The sequence below is a fragment of the Phyllostomus discolor genome, chromosome 5 (genome assembly GCF_004126475.2).
Source record: "Phyllostomus discolor isolate MPI-MPIP mPhyDis1 chromosome 5, mPhyDis1.pri.v3, whole genome shotgun sequence".
NCBI classification, from domain to species: Eukaryota; Metazoa; Chordata; class Mammalia; order Chiroptera; family Phyllostomidae; genus Phyllostomus; species Phyllostomus discolor.
The window spans coordinates 100,373,299-100,389,883 of NC_040907.2; the positions used below are offsets into that span (position 1 = coordinate 100,373,299).

General features: G+C 39.7%; 1 protein-coding gene across 6 annotated transcripts in view; it reads right to left on the reverse strand.

Moving 5' to 3' along the window:
- Positions 1–16,585, reverse strand: part of GCC2 (GRIP and coiled-coil domain containing 2) — a 92,955-nt gene that overhangs the window by 43,846 nt on the left and 32,524 nt on the right. The window lies entirely within an intron of this gene.

Sequence of the window (16,585 nt, forward strand, 5' to 3'; positions counted from 1 at the left end):
AAGAAGAAACAAATATCAAATAATAATAAGTGGACTCATCATCTAGATCACAGGTATGCATTTACAACCAGTAGGCCGTATCTGGCTATAACCTATTGTAAAACAAGCAAAGAATATATGATAGAAACCATTTGGAAGCCGCAAAAATTTACTATCTGGTCCTTCACAGAAAAAGTATGCTTGACTCCTGGTCTAGACCAGTTACACAGACACTGTGTAGCCATGCTGTTAAAAGCCCTTATAAGCAATGATTAAGTTTATGAAGTTAAATCCATACAAATACATTGCATTACTTGGTAAATATGAACAGTTATACTGTAAGAGTATATCTTAACTATGGCTTTTTAATAATCTATTCAGTTATTTCCTGGTAACTATTTACCCAGTTCTAAAAAGCAGTTTATAAAGGACAAAATACGTACAAAGCCCTTGTTAAGTACTCCAGGAATTATGATAAGCAAGATATAATAAGTCCCTGAAAGCAAAGAATATATAGAATGAAATTAGGGGATAACATTTTACATGATAATTAAAGCAGAATATAAATGTTAAGAAAGGAATACAATAGGCCATGGGGACCCATATGGACTAAAGATTATATAGAGTTTGCATGAGACAAGGAAGATTTCATAGCACAGGAAACATTTAAGATTAAGAAGGATTTTAAAAGGTGAGCATAAGGGTGGAAAGGCAAGGACATGAAAAAAAGAATAGTAGCAGATGAAATATAGATAAATCATGTCTGAGGAAAAAATGCATAGTCCTCTCTTGCTGTGATAGAGTAATGAGAATTAAGTTGAAAAGTTAGGCTGGGGTCCAATGCCTTAGAAATTTGAGATTAAGGTTGGTATTCCTGATTCATTGGGCAAAGTGAGCCAACCTATTATTTTTTATTTGCATGGAACATTGTCCTCATGCTTCGTTATCTTTCCACTCTACCACAACTCTCTATCCCAGATTCCCTCCACAAGGTTTTGCTGTCTTAAGGCTGGTGGCTTTTTCAAGATTCTACCCCATCCTAATTAATTTGATATATTACACAGGTAAATCTTCCCCACTGTATTTAGAAAGGGCCCAAATATTCAGGTACTTCATGAGATGGATGAAAAATACCTTCCTAATTATACTTCACTTCTCCCTAAAAGGTCAAGCCTTCATTCCAGCTAGTTAAGTCTTCCAAAATTATTTTGTTTTTAAATTTTTGCTCCTACCACAGCTGCAGAAAGGAATACCCTTCTCAATCGTTTTTTTCTCTCCAAACTTTAACTTCAAGGCTTGATTTGAGTCCCAAACGTAAGTGTCTTAGTTCACAGAATCTCTCTCCTCTCTGAACTCTTAGCACTCACTGCCTGTACTACTCATTTCTTACTTGTTTATCAGTGAGAGGTGGGTGGCCTTGAGTAAGCACTTTTTTCCCTCCCCCAAGGTATCAGCCTCTCTTTCAGCTAACTGACTGTCAAAAGTATACAAATTCACAAAACCAAATGTTTGCATTGTGGAAATATATCCTAGAGTGCTGCTATATGCACCAAGAACACAGCTGTAAGATATGGTATATGCATCGTTATTGCATCAACAGAAGACTCTCAAACTCTTTATGAAGCTAGCATCACAGTAATCAAAAAACCAGATAAAGACATAACAAAGAAAGAAAACTTCAGGCCAACATCGCTGATGAACACAGGTGCTAAAATCCTTAACAAAACATTGGCAAACCGCATCCAACAACACATTAAAAATATCACACACCATTATCAAGTGGGATTCATTCCAGGGATGCAAGGATGGTACAATATTTGCAAATCAATAAACATAATACATCACATAAAGAAAAGGAAAGACAAAAATTACATGATCCTATCAATAGATGCGGAAAATGCATTTCATAAGGTACAACACCCACTTATGACAAAAACACTCAGTAAAGTGAGAATATAGGGAGCATTTCTCAACATAATAAAGGCCATATATGAGAGACCTACAGTCAAAATAATGCTCAATGAGCAAAAAATAAAAGCTTTCCCCCTAATATCACGAACAAGACAAGGATGTCTGTTTTTACACTCCTATTGAATATAGTATTGGAAGTCCTAGCCACAGCAATCAGACAAGACAAAGAAATAAAAGGTATCCAAATGGGAAAGGAGGAGGCAAAACTGTAATTGTAGACGATATCATAGTGTACATAGGAAATTCTATAGATTCCACCAAAGAACTACTTGACAAGGCCAGTATAATCAGCAAATTTGGCAAAACAGCAGGATACAAAGTCAATATTCAGAAACCGAAGGCATTTTTGTACACGAACAACAAAATATCAGAAACAGAAATTAGGAAAAAATCCCATTTGCTATAGCAACAAGTAAAATGAAGTACCTAGGAATAAAATTTACCAAGGAGGTAACTAAGACCTGTGCTCAGAAAATCACACAACACTGAAAAAAGAAATTAAGGAAGACACAAACAAATGGAAGCATGCACCATTTTCATGGATTAGAAGAATTAATGGCATCAAAATGTCCATACTACCCAAAACAATTTACAGATTTAATGCAATCCCTATTAAAGTACTAAAGACATGTTTCACAGATATCGAACAAATATTTCAAAAATTTACATGGAACCATAAACAACCCTGAATAGACGCAGCAATTTTGGGAAAGAACAACAAAGCAGGAGGAATCACAATAGCTCATATCAAACTCTATTACAAGGCGCTATAATCAAAACAGCCTGGTATGGGCATAAGAACAGACACAAGGACCAATGGAACAGAATAAAGAGCCCAGAAATTAATCCAAGACTCTATGGTCAGTTAATATTTGACAAAGTGGGAAGCAGCATAAAATGGAGTAAAAATAGTCTCTTCAATAAATGGTGTTGGGATCTCTGGACAGCTATGTACAAGAAAATGAAACTCAATCACCATTTACACCATACACAAAAATAAATTCAAGGCAGATAAAAGACTTAAATATAAGTCACAACACCATAAAAGTCCCAGAGGAGAACAAGTACAGCAAAATCTCAGGTATTCCACATAGCAATATTTACACTGACATGTCCCCTACAGCAAGGGACATAAAGGAAAGAATAAACAAATAGGACCTCATAAAAATAAAAAGCTTCTACATGGCTAAAGAGCATTAAAATGAAAAGAGAACCAACTTTATGGGAAAACATATTTGCCAATGATACCTCAGACAAAGGTTTGATCTCCAAGACATATAAAGAATTCAGGCCCTCCGGCAAGATGGAGGCATAGGTGGATGCACCGTACCTCCACTCACAACCAAGATTAGAACAACAACAATTTAGAGGCAGAATAACACCCAGAACTGACAGACAATTTATCTGAATGGAAGTCGGACAGCCAAGAAGGTGATATAGACCCATTCATCCAGACTGGTAGGAGGGGTGGAGATGAGAAGCTGGGCGCGGGTCACGGGGAGAACAGGGAGAACTGGGCGCATAAGGCAATTGGGAGCGCGTAAGGCATCTGGGACACACAAGATTGCAGCGGGTGGACCCTGAGTACGCAAACGGCAGCTGGCGGACCCAGTGAGGCGCGATTGTGGACCAAGGCAGAGCGCACAACCCAGGATCCCAGAGAAGGGACTGGCGTCCCAGGAGAATGGGGCTACTGCCATTGTTCCCTCCCACTCCCGCCCCCACATACAATGTCACAATCTAGCGACTGGGGTGCCCAGCCCTGGTGAACACCTAAGGCTCTGCCCCTCACCGTAACAGGAGCAACCAGACCAAAAAAAAAAAAAAAAGAGAGAGAGAGAGAGATAGATGTCTCAAACAGAAGAACAGATCAGTGCCCCAGGACTCATCCTTTTGAGGGACCAAGAGATAGCCAATCTATCAGATGTACAGTTCAAAACACTGGTGATCAGGAAGGTCACAGAATTGGATGATTTTGGGTGCAAATTAGATCAAAAACTGCAGGTTACCATAAAAGAGATGAAGGAAGATACACGGAGAATCAGTAGTGATGGGAAGGAAACTGGGACTCAAAACAATAGAGTGGACCAGAAGGAAGAAAAAAACAACCAAACAGGAAAGAATGGAGAAATAAGAATTCAAAAAAACAAGGAGAAGCTTAGGAACCTCCAGGACATCTTTAAACGTTCCAACATCCGAATTAATAGGGGTACCAGAAGGGGAAGAGGAAAAGCAACAGATTGAAAATGTATTTGAACAAATAATAAAGGAGAACTTCCCCATTCCGGCAAAGGAAATAGACTTCCAGGAAGTCCAGGAAGCTCAGAGAGTCCCAAAGAAGTTGGACCGAAGAAGAAACACACCAAGGCACATCATAATTACATTAGCCAAGGTAAAAATGAAGGAGAGAATCCTAGAAGCAGCAAGAGACAAGGAGACTGTAACATACAAAGGAGTTCCCATCAGACTGTCAGCTGATTTCTCCAAAGAGACCTTACAGGCAAGAAGGGGCTGGAAAGAAGTATTCCAAGTCATGAAAGACGACCTATATTCCAGATTACTCTGTCCAGCAAAGCTTTCATTGAGAATGGAAGGGCAGATAAAGTGCTTCTCAGATAAGGTCAAGTTAAAGGAGTTGATCATCACCAAGCCCTTATTTTATGAAATGTTAAAGGGACTTATCTAAGAAAAGAAGATAAAGAAAAAACATGTATAGCAAAATAGCAGCAAACTCACAATTATTAACAACCACACCTAAAGCAAAACCAAAACAAACTAAGCAAACAACTAGAACAGGAACAGAACCACAGAAATGGAGATCACATGGAGGGTTGGCAACAGGGGAGTGGGAGGAGGAGAGAGGGGGAAAAGGTACAGAGAATAAGTAGCATAGATGGTAGGTTGAAAATAGATAGAGGGAGGGTAAGAATAGTATGGGAAATGTAGAAGCTAAAGAACTTATAAGTATGACACATGGACATGACTAAATGGGGGGATATGGGTGGGAGAGGGTGTACAGGGTGGAGGGGAGTGAAGGGGGGAAATGGGATAACTGTAATAGCATAATCAATAAAATATATTAAAAAAAAGAATTCACATGACTCCACTCCAAAAAGACAAACAAGCCAATTAAAAAGTGGGCAAAAGACCTGAACAGACACTTCTCCAAGGGGGACATACAGAGGATCCAGAGAGACATGAAAAGATGTTCAGTATCACTAGCCATCAGAGAGATGCGAATTACCACCTCAGTGAGATACCATTTTGCACTGGTGAGCATGGCCATCATAAACAAATCAACAAACAACAAGTGTTGGAGAGGTTGTGGAGAAAAGGGAACCCTAGTGCACTGTTGGTGGGATTGCAGACTGGTATGACCACTATGGAAAACAGAATGGAATTTTCTCAGAAAACTAGAGATGGATCTGCCTTTTGATCCAGCAATTAAAAACAATCTGACAGTAACCAGAGGGGAGGTTAAAGGAGATAACGGGAGTATAGCGGGGGAGGGTTTTCAGGAATAACTATAAGGGACTCATGGACAAAATCAACGGGAGGTGGAGGTAGGAATGGCTGGGGGTGGGACTGGGGGTGGGTAAATGCAGACAACTGTACTTGAACAACAATAAAACAATTAAAAATAAATAAAAAGTACATGAAAAGTAAAAATAAAGACACAGTGAGAATGTCACTGGGGGGCTCAAAAGATGGCACACTGCAGAGGAGAGAATTTAAAGATATAATAATGTAAACCATCCCTAAAGAATTTCAGAATGTAGAAATAAAAAAGAAGAAAAATGAAAATAGAATGGAGTATGACTGACTTCTAGGAGTGTTATCAGTGGTGTAGTGTGTGTTATTAGAGTTCTGAGGAAAGAAATTAAAGGGAGGTTTAGACACAAAATACTAAAGGAAATTGTCAAAAATATGATAAACTTGAAGAAATTATAAAAATTCCATACATCAGAGAAACTCAATATACCACAAATAAGATACAAAGAAAAAATACATAAAGCCTCATCATAAAACTATACCTATCAAAAATATCTTCCAAAAATGAGGCAAGTTTAAAGACTTTTTTAGACAAACAATACATTGAGAGAATTCAATGCATGTAGCTTATGTCAAAATATATATAAAAAGAAGTTCTTCAGGGAAAAATAAAATCATACCTCATGGAGTTTGGATATACATGAAAGAATGAAGACCACCAGAAATGGTAAACATGTTGGTAAATATTAAATACAAATTCTCTGGTTTTTCATATCATTAAAATGGGTTAGCAAACACTTAAAATGGTCAGATAATAAGTATTATAGGATTGCAGGTCATGCAGTCTCTGTTACAACGTCCTAACTATGCTGTTGTAGCATGCAAGTAGACACAAATGATACAAACAAATGAACATGGTTGCGTTTGAACAAAACCTTTATAAAAAATAGACAGCTGGTTGTGGGCCACTGTTTGCTAACCTCTGCTTCAAACAAAAATAACAATGTTTATGCTTATAACACATGTAGAAGTAAAATGTATGACACAAAGGAAAAAAGGGGAGTCAAATAAGATTACTTTTATACTGTAAAATTCTTATACTATATATAAGTGGTATAATCAACTTATGCAACTAAGATAATCAACTTGAAAGTAACCTGTTATGTTCCAGATATATACTATAAACCATAAAGCAGCAACTAAAAACTAACAAATCAGTATAGCCAATAAAGGATATAAAATGGTATCATATAAACTACTCAATTAGCTGTGGCTGGTGTGGCTCAATGGATTGAGTGCTGGCCTGTGAACCAAAGGGTTGCTGGATCCATTCCCAGTCAGGGCACATGCCTGGGTTACAGGGAAGGTCCCCACTAGGAGGCGCTGAAAATGCAACCGCACATTGATGTTTCCCTTCCTTTCTCCCTCCCCTTCCCCTCTCTCTAAAAATAAATAAAATCTTTAAAAATAAAAAAAACTAATTCAAAAGAAGGCAGAAAAAGAGTAAAAAGATGTTACAAAACAAATAGCAAACAATCGGCAAGGTGGTAGATTTATCTAATCACATAAATAATTATGTTAAGAATAAATGGCTTAATCATTCCAATTAAATAGCAAGACTGTCAGGTTGGAGTGAAAAGCAAGACTCACTACATACTATTTAAAAGAAACACTTTACAATCAACAAGGATAGTGGCATTAAACGACACTCTAGATAAAATGGCCTTAATTGATATTTATAGAACATTTCACCCCAAAGAAGCAAAATACACATTGTTCTCAAATGCACATGGATCATTATCAAAGACAGACCACATAGGACACTAAACAAGCCTCAAGAAATTGAAGAAAATTGAAATCAAATCAAGCATCTTCTTGGATCACAATGACTTGAAACTAGAAACCAACCTCAAGAAAAAACTCACAAACACTCAAATACATGGAGGCTGATTAACATGTTATTAAATAATGAATGGGTTAACAAAGAGATCAAGGAAGAAATCAAAACATTCCTGGAAACAAATGCAAATGAACATACAACAAACCAAAACCTATGGGACACAGCAAAAGCAGTCCTGAGAGGGAAGTTCGTAGCACTATGGGCCTATCTAAAGAAGATAGAAAAATCTCAAATAAACAGCATAACCATACATCTAAAAGAACTAGAGGAACACCAACAAACAAAGCCCAGAGTGAAGGTTCCAAGATGCCTGCAGAGTAGCTTGAAGCTCCATCCACTTGCTCCCAGCCCCAGACAAGTTGTGCAGCTAAACCACAGAGCAATTAACTCAAAAATCCAGCTGCGTATGAGTGAGCATGTGCATGGTTGATTGTATAGGTGTGTGTGTGAGTGTGCAAAGTGCCTGCCTGCCTTCAAGGGCACTCAGGGTCAAGTGACCAGGGCTCTCCTGGCAGAGCTATTGCCACCTGGCATATCTGCTGCCCGGCATATCTGGCTGCGTAGATTTGTTGTGGGAGCCATTTTGGGTAAAGTACTATATCCTCCTTGGGAAGATGCCGGAGTAGCCGTGCCTCAGTGCCCAGACTTGTCAGTGCCTTCTGTCCCAGGCAGGGCCATGCTACCTTGCACCACTGGGAGCCAGGGTCCGGGGGCTGTGGTATTTGCCAGGGAAGGGGCTGCTGCCTCATTGGCTCTGAGTCCCACTGGAACCATTTAATGGGACGGAGTCTGACTGAGGAGGCTGTGAATGAGCTGAGGAACCAGGAGCACCAGGGGTGGGGAGAGGCAGCCAGTGGGGTGCTGGCTTCAGAAGCAGAGGTGGGAGCACAGTGGCACGAGCCTGAGGCTTAGACTCACTGGAGGGAGTGGTGCAAGTGTCCTGCAACTCTCCAGTGTTATAGTTTTGCTGCTGGACTCTTCCCTTCCTTCCTCCACCCCATCAGGATGATATGAGACTTGAAAGATGATGCATACAGTATATAATCTATTGATGTTGGAGCAAGGGGGAGAGGTGTTGGTGTGAGACAGGAGTGTTGATAGGTAGCCTCCCACATGTGCCCCAACTGGGGATCCAATCCACAGCTAGAAGCCTTCTCAAGGCAGATGCCGACATGGTAGGGGTTGAGCCCCTTAGTCAGCCAGATGGTGGGAAGCTCCCACCAATGAATGGGCAGATAAAAATCAGGACCCAAATACAACAGAGAGTCCACATAACCCACACAGGGGACATTCCTGGTGCATCCAGATCAGAAAATCAAGTGGTCTGCACCATGGAGGGTCTCTGTTCTGTGGAGAAACAAAAACTGGTGGAGACAAACACACCATCTTTTATTTTTTTTTATTATAGGGGCAAAGCACAAGTTTTATGTTTGTGGCTACCTACCTATGGCCCCAGCAAAGGGACTGGTGTCGCAGAAGAGTATGCAGTGGGAAGCACTGGGGAGAGTTTTGGGGAGCAGCTGTGGGATTTCTGGGGCCTGGATATACCTGGGCTCCACAACAGCCATCTTTCTCGAGAAGAGTTAGCCCCTTCCAGGGGAAAATCAATGACCTTACCTTGAGGGATACTGCTCCCCCCAGCCTATGGAAATCGCTGCACCAAAACATCTAAAATCTTGTTTGCTCCACTCAGTGACATTTTTTGTGTTTTTTTTTTTTCAGTTTTGCTGTTTTGGTGTTCTGTTTTGTTTTATTTTCTTTCCTTTCTTTTCTACCATCCTGCATCTTAACCTTTGCTGAAGAAAGAGCAACATAAACAGACTCAGGAGTCGTAAGAGACTGGAGGTGGGGCACCGACAATTCATACAAAATCCTGGTGCCTCCCCTCCCTCATGGAGAGTCATAGAAACACCCTCCTGGCATCCATGAGACCCTTAATCTGAGCTCTGAAAGTCTACTAGGGGTCCTGCCCTGCCGAGTACAGGGAAATAATCCCGGACAGAATCAGACTAGTGGCTCAGAGAAGGGAGGATGCACCCACCATTTTTCCTGAAGTCTGAAAGGCATCTGCCTTGGGAAACCCACGAATCAAAGACCCCTATTTCCTCCAGAAGCCTTCTCAGTAATAGGCTTGCTACTGGTCTAACATTGACAGCAGGCAAGCAGGCACAGTCAGGCAGAGGTAGATCCTCTGGTGACTTGGGACGTATGCTGACAGAAACCTGGACCCAGTACTGACAAGAGCCAGCTTTGCAGAGCGGCATGGCCCACCCTAAGAGCAGCCAAATCCAGAGGAATAGGCCACAAACTGTGGATCACCTGTAGCTTTGAAAAGGCAACCAAGGGCCAGATGTGGACAGCATCTGCCATTGGCTTACACCCGACTCAGACATCAGAGTGTTATCCAAAGAGAGAAATCAGAAGGCAAGATCTAAACTGTGCTGAGACAAATCCACCTTTTCCCCCATTATCTTAGCTATTTTTTCTATTTCATAGCCTTTTTATTTATCTTATTTATTTTTTCTATTTCTTTTATTTTTTGTGCTCTAATTTTTCTTTCATATCTCCTGTTATAGTCTTATCTTTGATTACTCCACGGTCCCCTTCTTCTATCCTTTTTGTATTTTCATTACCTTTTCTGTGTTTCTTTTCCAGGTTTCCTCTTTCAATTCATTATGAATAGTAGTTCCCCTTTCTCCTCTCACAATCACTTTTCTTTCGTTTGGTCTCGTTTTCTTTTTCATTTCTCCCTTTCTCTACTAATACATTTCAGTTTCTGCTGTCATTATTCTTGGCTCTTTTGTGGATGATTTTGCTGTAGTGGTCAGGGGAAGTTGCTTCTATTGGTATTGTTTTGCTTTGTTCTGCCATCACCTATGTAACAGCATACAACACGTGGTGGGGATTGAGGCTCTTGGCCAGCCAGACAGAGGCGAGTTCTCACCAACAAATAGACCAATAACAATCCGGACCCAAATACAACAGGAGAGTCCACATAACCCATATAGAGGTCATTCCTACAGCATCCAAATCAGGATATCAATGAGACTACACCACTAGGTCCCACAGACTACAAACAAAGGTCACTCCACAAGACAGAGAGTCAAAGTAATTCAATCTAATACACAGAAACAAACACAAAGATAACCAAAATGGGGAAAAAGAGAGACAAACTCCAAAAGAAAGAAAAGGAGGAATCTCCAGAAAAAGAGATAAATGAAATTAAGGCAAGCAATTTTTCAGACATAAGAGTTCAAAGTAATAGTTATAAGGATGCTAAAGGAACTTATGTGAGAGCTACATCAGCATGAAAAAGAACATATAAACTCTGAATAAGAACCAGTTGAAAAAAATGTATATATCATAGCCCATAGTGGAATGAAATAAACCAAGTCCTCTCAAGTTAGCTCTCACAGAGATTCAAGAGACAAGGTCGCCTTCTTGAATATTAGTTCATGATACTTTGTAAAAATTATATATTTTTGTGGGCTTTTAAAGATTGTGATTTAAGATTCAGCAAGATGGCAGATGAGTAAATGGAAGTCACACTAACCTCCTCCTGGGACCAATATGGAATTACAACTAAATTGTGGAGGAATATTATAAGGAACAAATAACTGAGCTATAGTGAGAGAGAAGCCTTATAACCTTGGACAAACAGAAGAATCAGCTTCAACACAACCTGACTGACTGGTAGGGAGTGTGGATACTTGAGAGGGCAGGGTAGGTGCCCACAGACATCAGCTGAAATCCCAGAGGTATAATTAAGTGGTTGGTTGGAACCCCCTGGGAAGAGTAGGGACTAAACCCTAAGCTGGGATCCCCAGCTTAGAGCGCCAGAGCCCCAAAAGTACACAGATAACAACCAAAGGTGATGGACAGCTGGAGATGCAAAGAGCTTTTTAAAGGGCCAATGAACACATTTTCATTTGCAGCCACTTATCCTGGGCTCCAGCAAAGGTGGGGGCAGAGTGGGCTGGAGACACCTGAGGAGAGGCTGGGGATGGAAGCTTTGGGGAGAGAACTGAGAGAGGTGTCACCGGGATCCCATTGCTAAGTCATTCCTCATACAGCAGCAGACATCGTGCTTAGGTAGACCACTCCCCTCTGAGTGGCAGCAGTCTGAGGGTCTCCTGAGCAGAAACAATAGTCTTGAACCAGGAGGGACTCTGCCCTGGCCCTGTGGTCTTTAAGCATAACTGCTGAGTGCAGAGTGAGTGCAGAGTGACTAGATTAACAACCAAAGGAGTCAGCCACAGACAGTAGATCCCTGATAATAGGGCAGCAGAGTGGACTAGAAATGCTAGAGGACAGACTAGGAAGGCGGAGGCTTTGGGGAGAGAAGTGAGAGCACAGCTGCCAGGATCACCATGCCAAGCCAACCCTCATATGGCAGCAGCCCCCTTGCTTAGGCAGACTACTGCCCTCTGAGCTACAGCAGCCTAAGGGAAAACAATAGCCCCGAACCCAGAAGGGATTCTAGATTAACAATTGAAAGAGAGAACCACAGACAGTAGATCCCTGGAAGTCTTGAACAAGCTCCCTAAGATCAGATGGGATCAATATCTGACATCTCCAGAGGTGGATCCAGAAAGAAAAAACAGTGGTAAATACTAGAGGCTACTGAAACGAAATCCACTGTGGTTTTTTCCATGATTTGCACTATTTTCTTTCCTGCATAGCTTTTTTTTAAAAAAATAAAAAATAGACACATTTATTGAAGATATAAGAAATGCTGCACATACGACAATGATGCCTCAGTCCCTTTCAAAGTGGGCACCTTGGGACTTGACACAGTTTTCCCAATTGCCATCAGCTGCCTTGTCGTATTTTCCTGAATCTCAGTGACAGTCTGGAATCTCTTCCCTTACAAAGGTGATTTTAGTTTTGGGAAAAACCTGGGCTATAGGGGGGTGAGTCACCTGGATGATTTGATGTTTTGTGAAAAAACTCTGCACAAGCTGTGATGCTGAGTGGGTGCCCTGCTGAAATAAAACTGTCAATCATCAGTTGCCCAACAGCTGCAGCCTTCTGAATCATTCAAAGCTTTCCTCAGAGGAATGTCAGCTGCATAGCGTTTTTAACATTCATTTCTTGTCCACCGAGTTTGTGCATGTTCTGCCTTCTTTATTCCCTTTTTTATTCATGATGTAAATTTTAGCTCCTCTCTTTGCATTGCTCCAACTCCCAACTCTTATTAGTCCTCCTCCCTCTACCCACTTGAAATCATTTTTTCAGTAGATCCTCTCATATATTCACTCTCCTTCTTAAAAAAGGCATTAATTGTTTTACACCATTATTAGTACTGGTTCATTTGCTGTTGATAGTGTGATTGCTGGGAGGAGTGTTTTTTGCAGGTGTTGATTTGTTTCCTGTACTTTGTGGTTGTGGTCTGGCAGTACTGCATGACAGAATACAAAATGTGGTGGATGGAGTGACCCTCAGTCAACCAGCTAGAGGGAAGGACCCACCACAGAATTACCCAACAACAATTAAAACCCAACTACATCCAGAAAGTCAACATAAATGACATAAAGGGCATACCAAGAGCATCGACTTCAGAAAATCAAGGAGACAGTGCCACTGAATCTCACAGGTCTCCTACCACAGAAGATCACACCACAAAATCAGGGAGGCAAGCTGATCATTTTAAGAAAATGAAGCAAACAATAAGAGTCTCACAACTAAAGGAACATTCTTTCACCAAACCAGCACTGCAAAAGGTGCTAAAGGGATGCATTAAGAAAAGGAAGAAAAAGAGTGTGAGAGAGAAACACACAGGTACACAGGGGTTAAAATGACAATGAATAAGTACCTATCAATAATAATCTTGAAAGTAAATGAATTATATGCTCCAATCAAAAGACATAGGGCAGCTGAATGGAAGAAAACATGACCCACACATATGTTCTCTAGAAGTGACCCACCTCAGAACAAAAGACTTATACAGAATGAGAGTGAAGGGTTGGAAGAAATAATTCCAAGCAAACAGACAGGGAAAAAAAAGCCAGGGTAGCAATGTTTATATGTCAAACAAAATAGACTTCTAAACAAAGGCCATAAAAGGAGACACAGAAGGACACTTCAGAATACTCAAGGGAAGAATCCATCAAGAAGACATAAATATTGTAAACATATATGCATTCAACATAGGAGCACCCAAATATATATGAAAAAACTTAGAGGACTTCAAGAAAGATATAGACAGCAACACAATTACACTTGAGAATTTTAACACCCCACTATCAACAAAGGATAGATCTTTCAAACAAAATATCAACAAGGATATTGTGGAACTAAATGATACATTAGGTCAAATGGACTCAACTGATTATATATGTAATTTTTCATCCCAAAGAAGAAAAATCCACATTCTTTTCAAATTCACATGGAATATTTTCAAAGACAGACCACATGATAGGACACAAAACAAGCTTCAAAAAATTCAGGAAAATTGAAATCATATCAAGCATATTCTTGGAACACAAAGGCCTGAAACTACAAGCTACCTCAAGGAAAAAACTCAACAACAATCAAATTGATGGACCCTGAAGAGCATGCTAGTCAACCATAAATGGGTGAATAATGAGATAAGGAAGAAACCAAAAAGTTTCTGGAAACAAATGAAAATGAACACACAACAGTTGAAAACCTATGGACACAGAGAAGGCAGTCCTGAGAGGGAACTTTATAGCAAAACAGGCCTACCTTAAAAAGAAAGAAACATTTCAAATAAACAATCTAACCCTAAATCTAAAAGAATGGGGAGAACAACAAAAAACAAAGCTCAGAGCAAGTACAGGAAGGAAATAATCAATAGCAGAGCAGAATTAAATGATACAGAGACTAAAAGAAAAACTCATAGGTTCAATAAATCCAGGAGCTGGTTCTTTGAAAAGATAAACAAAGTTGACAAGCCTTTAACCAGATTCATCAAGGAAAAATGGGAGAAGACCTGAATAAATAAGATCAGATATGAAAGAGGAGAAATTACAACTGATACCACAATACAAAGGACTGTAAGAAATTACTACAAAGAACTATATGCCAAGGAATTTGAAAACCTGGGTAAAACAGACAAATTTTTAGAAGCATATAATCTTCCAAAACTGAATCAAGAAGAAGCAGAGAACCTGAACAAATAACAGCTGGCAAAATTGAAGCAGTAATAAAAAAATAACTCCAGGTACTCAAAAGCCTTGGGCCAGATCCTTTCACATGAGAATTTTACAAAACCTTTCAGGAAGACCTAACCCCTATCCTTCACAGATTATTCCAAAAAACCAAGAAGATGGAAGACTTGCAAACTCTTTTTATGAAGCCAGCATCATCCTAATTCCAATACCAGATAAAGACACAACAAAAAAAGAAAACTACAGGCCAAAATCACTGATGAACATAGATGCTGACATCTTCAACAAAATATTGGCAAACTGCATGCAGCAATGTATTAAAAAGATTATACACCTTGATCAAGAGGGATTCATTCCACAGATGCAAGGATGGTACAATGTTCACAAATCAATAAATGTAATACATCGCATAAAAAAAAGGAAAGACAAAAATCGCATGATAATATCCACACATGTGGAAAAAACATTTGATAAGGTATGATACCCATTTATGATAAAAACACTGAGAAAAGTGGGAGTAGAGGGAGCATACCTCAACATAAAAGGCCATGTATGAGAAACCTACAAGGTCATACTCAATGGCCAAAAAGTAAAGGCTTTCCTACTAAGATCAGGAACAAGACAAGGATGTCTGCTTTCACCACTTCTATGCAACATACCACTGGAAGTCCTAGCCAAAGCCATCAGACAAGAAAAAGAAATAAAAGGCATACAAATTGGAAAGGAGGAAGTAAAACTGTCATTGTTTCCAGATTACATGATAGCTACATAGAAACCTATACCCTCCACCAAAAAACTACTTGATCTAATAAGTGAATCTGGTGAAGCAGCAGGATACAAAGTCAATATTCAGAAATCAAAGGCATTTTTGTACACCAACAACCAAATATCAGAAACAGAAATCAGGGAAAAAATCCCACTTGATATAGCAACAAGAAAAATAAAATACCTAGCAATAAACCTAACCGAGGAGGTAAGTAAGACCTGTACTCAGAAACCTACATAGCACTGAAAAAAAATTAAGGAAGACACAAACAAATGGTAGCATGTACCATGCTCATGGATTGGAAGAATGAACATCGTCAAAATGTCCATACTACCCAAAACAATTTGTAGATTCAATGCAATCCCTATTAAAGTACCAATGACATATTTCACAGATATAGAACAAACATTTCAAAAATTTATATGGAACCATATACGACCCGAATAGACAGAGCAATTTTGAGAAAGAAGAGCAAAGTATGAGGGATCACAATACCTGATATCAAACTGTACTACAAGGCTACTGTAATCAAAACAGCCTGGTAGTGGCATAAGAACAGACACACAGACCAATGGAACAGAACAGAGAGCCCAGAAATAGACCCAAGTCTCTGTGGTCAATTAATATTTGACAAAGGGGGCAGCAACATAAAATGGAGTAAAAATAGCCTCTTCAGCAAATGGTGTTCAGAGAACTAGACAGCTACATGCAAAAAAAAAAAAAAAAAAAAAAAAAGAAACTCGATCACCAACTTATACCATACACAAAAATAAATTCAAGATGGATAAAAGACTTGAATATAAGTCGTGCCACCATAAAATTCCTAGAGGAAATGATAGGCAGGAAAATCTTAGGTACTCCATGCAGCAATATTTTCACTGGTATGTCCCCTACAGCAAGGGACATAAAGGAAAGAATAAATAAATGGGATCTCATCAAAATAAAAAGCTTCTGCACAGCTAAAGAAAACAGCATTAAAACGAAAAGAGAACCAACTTTATGGGAAAACATATTTGCCATTGCTACCTCAGATATGGGTTTGATCTCCAAAATGAATAGAGAACTCACACTACTCCACTCTAGGAAGACAAGCAACCCAATTAAAAAATGGGCAAAAGACCTGAACAGACACTTCTCCAAGGAGGACATACAAGGGTCCAGAGACATATGAAAAGATGCTCAGCATCACCAGCCATCAGAGAGATGTAAATTAAAACCACAATGAGATACCACTTCACACTGGTGAGCATGGCCATCATAAACAAAGCAACAAACAACAAGTGTTGGAGAGGATGTGGAGAAAAGGGAACCCTAGTGCACTGTTGGTGGGAATGCAGACTGGTA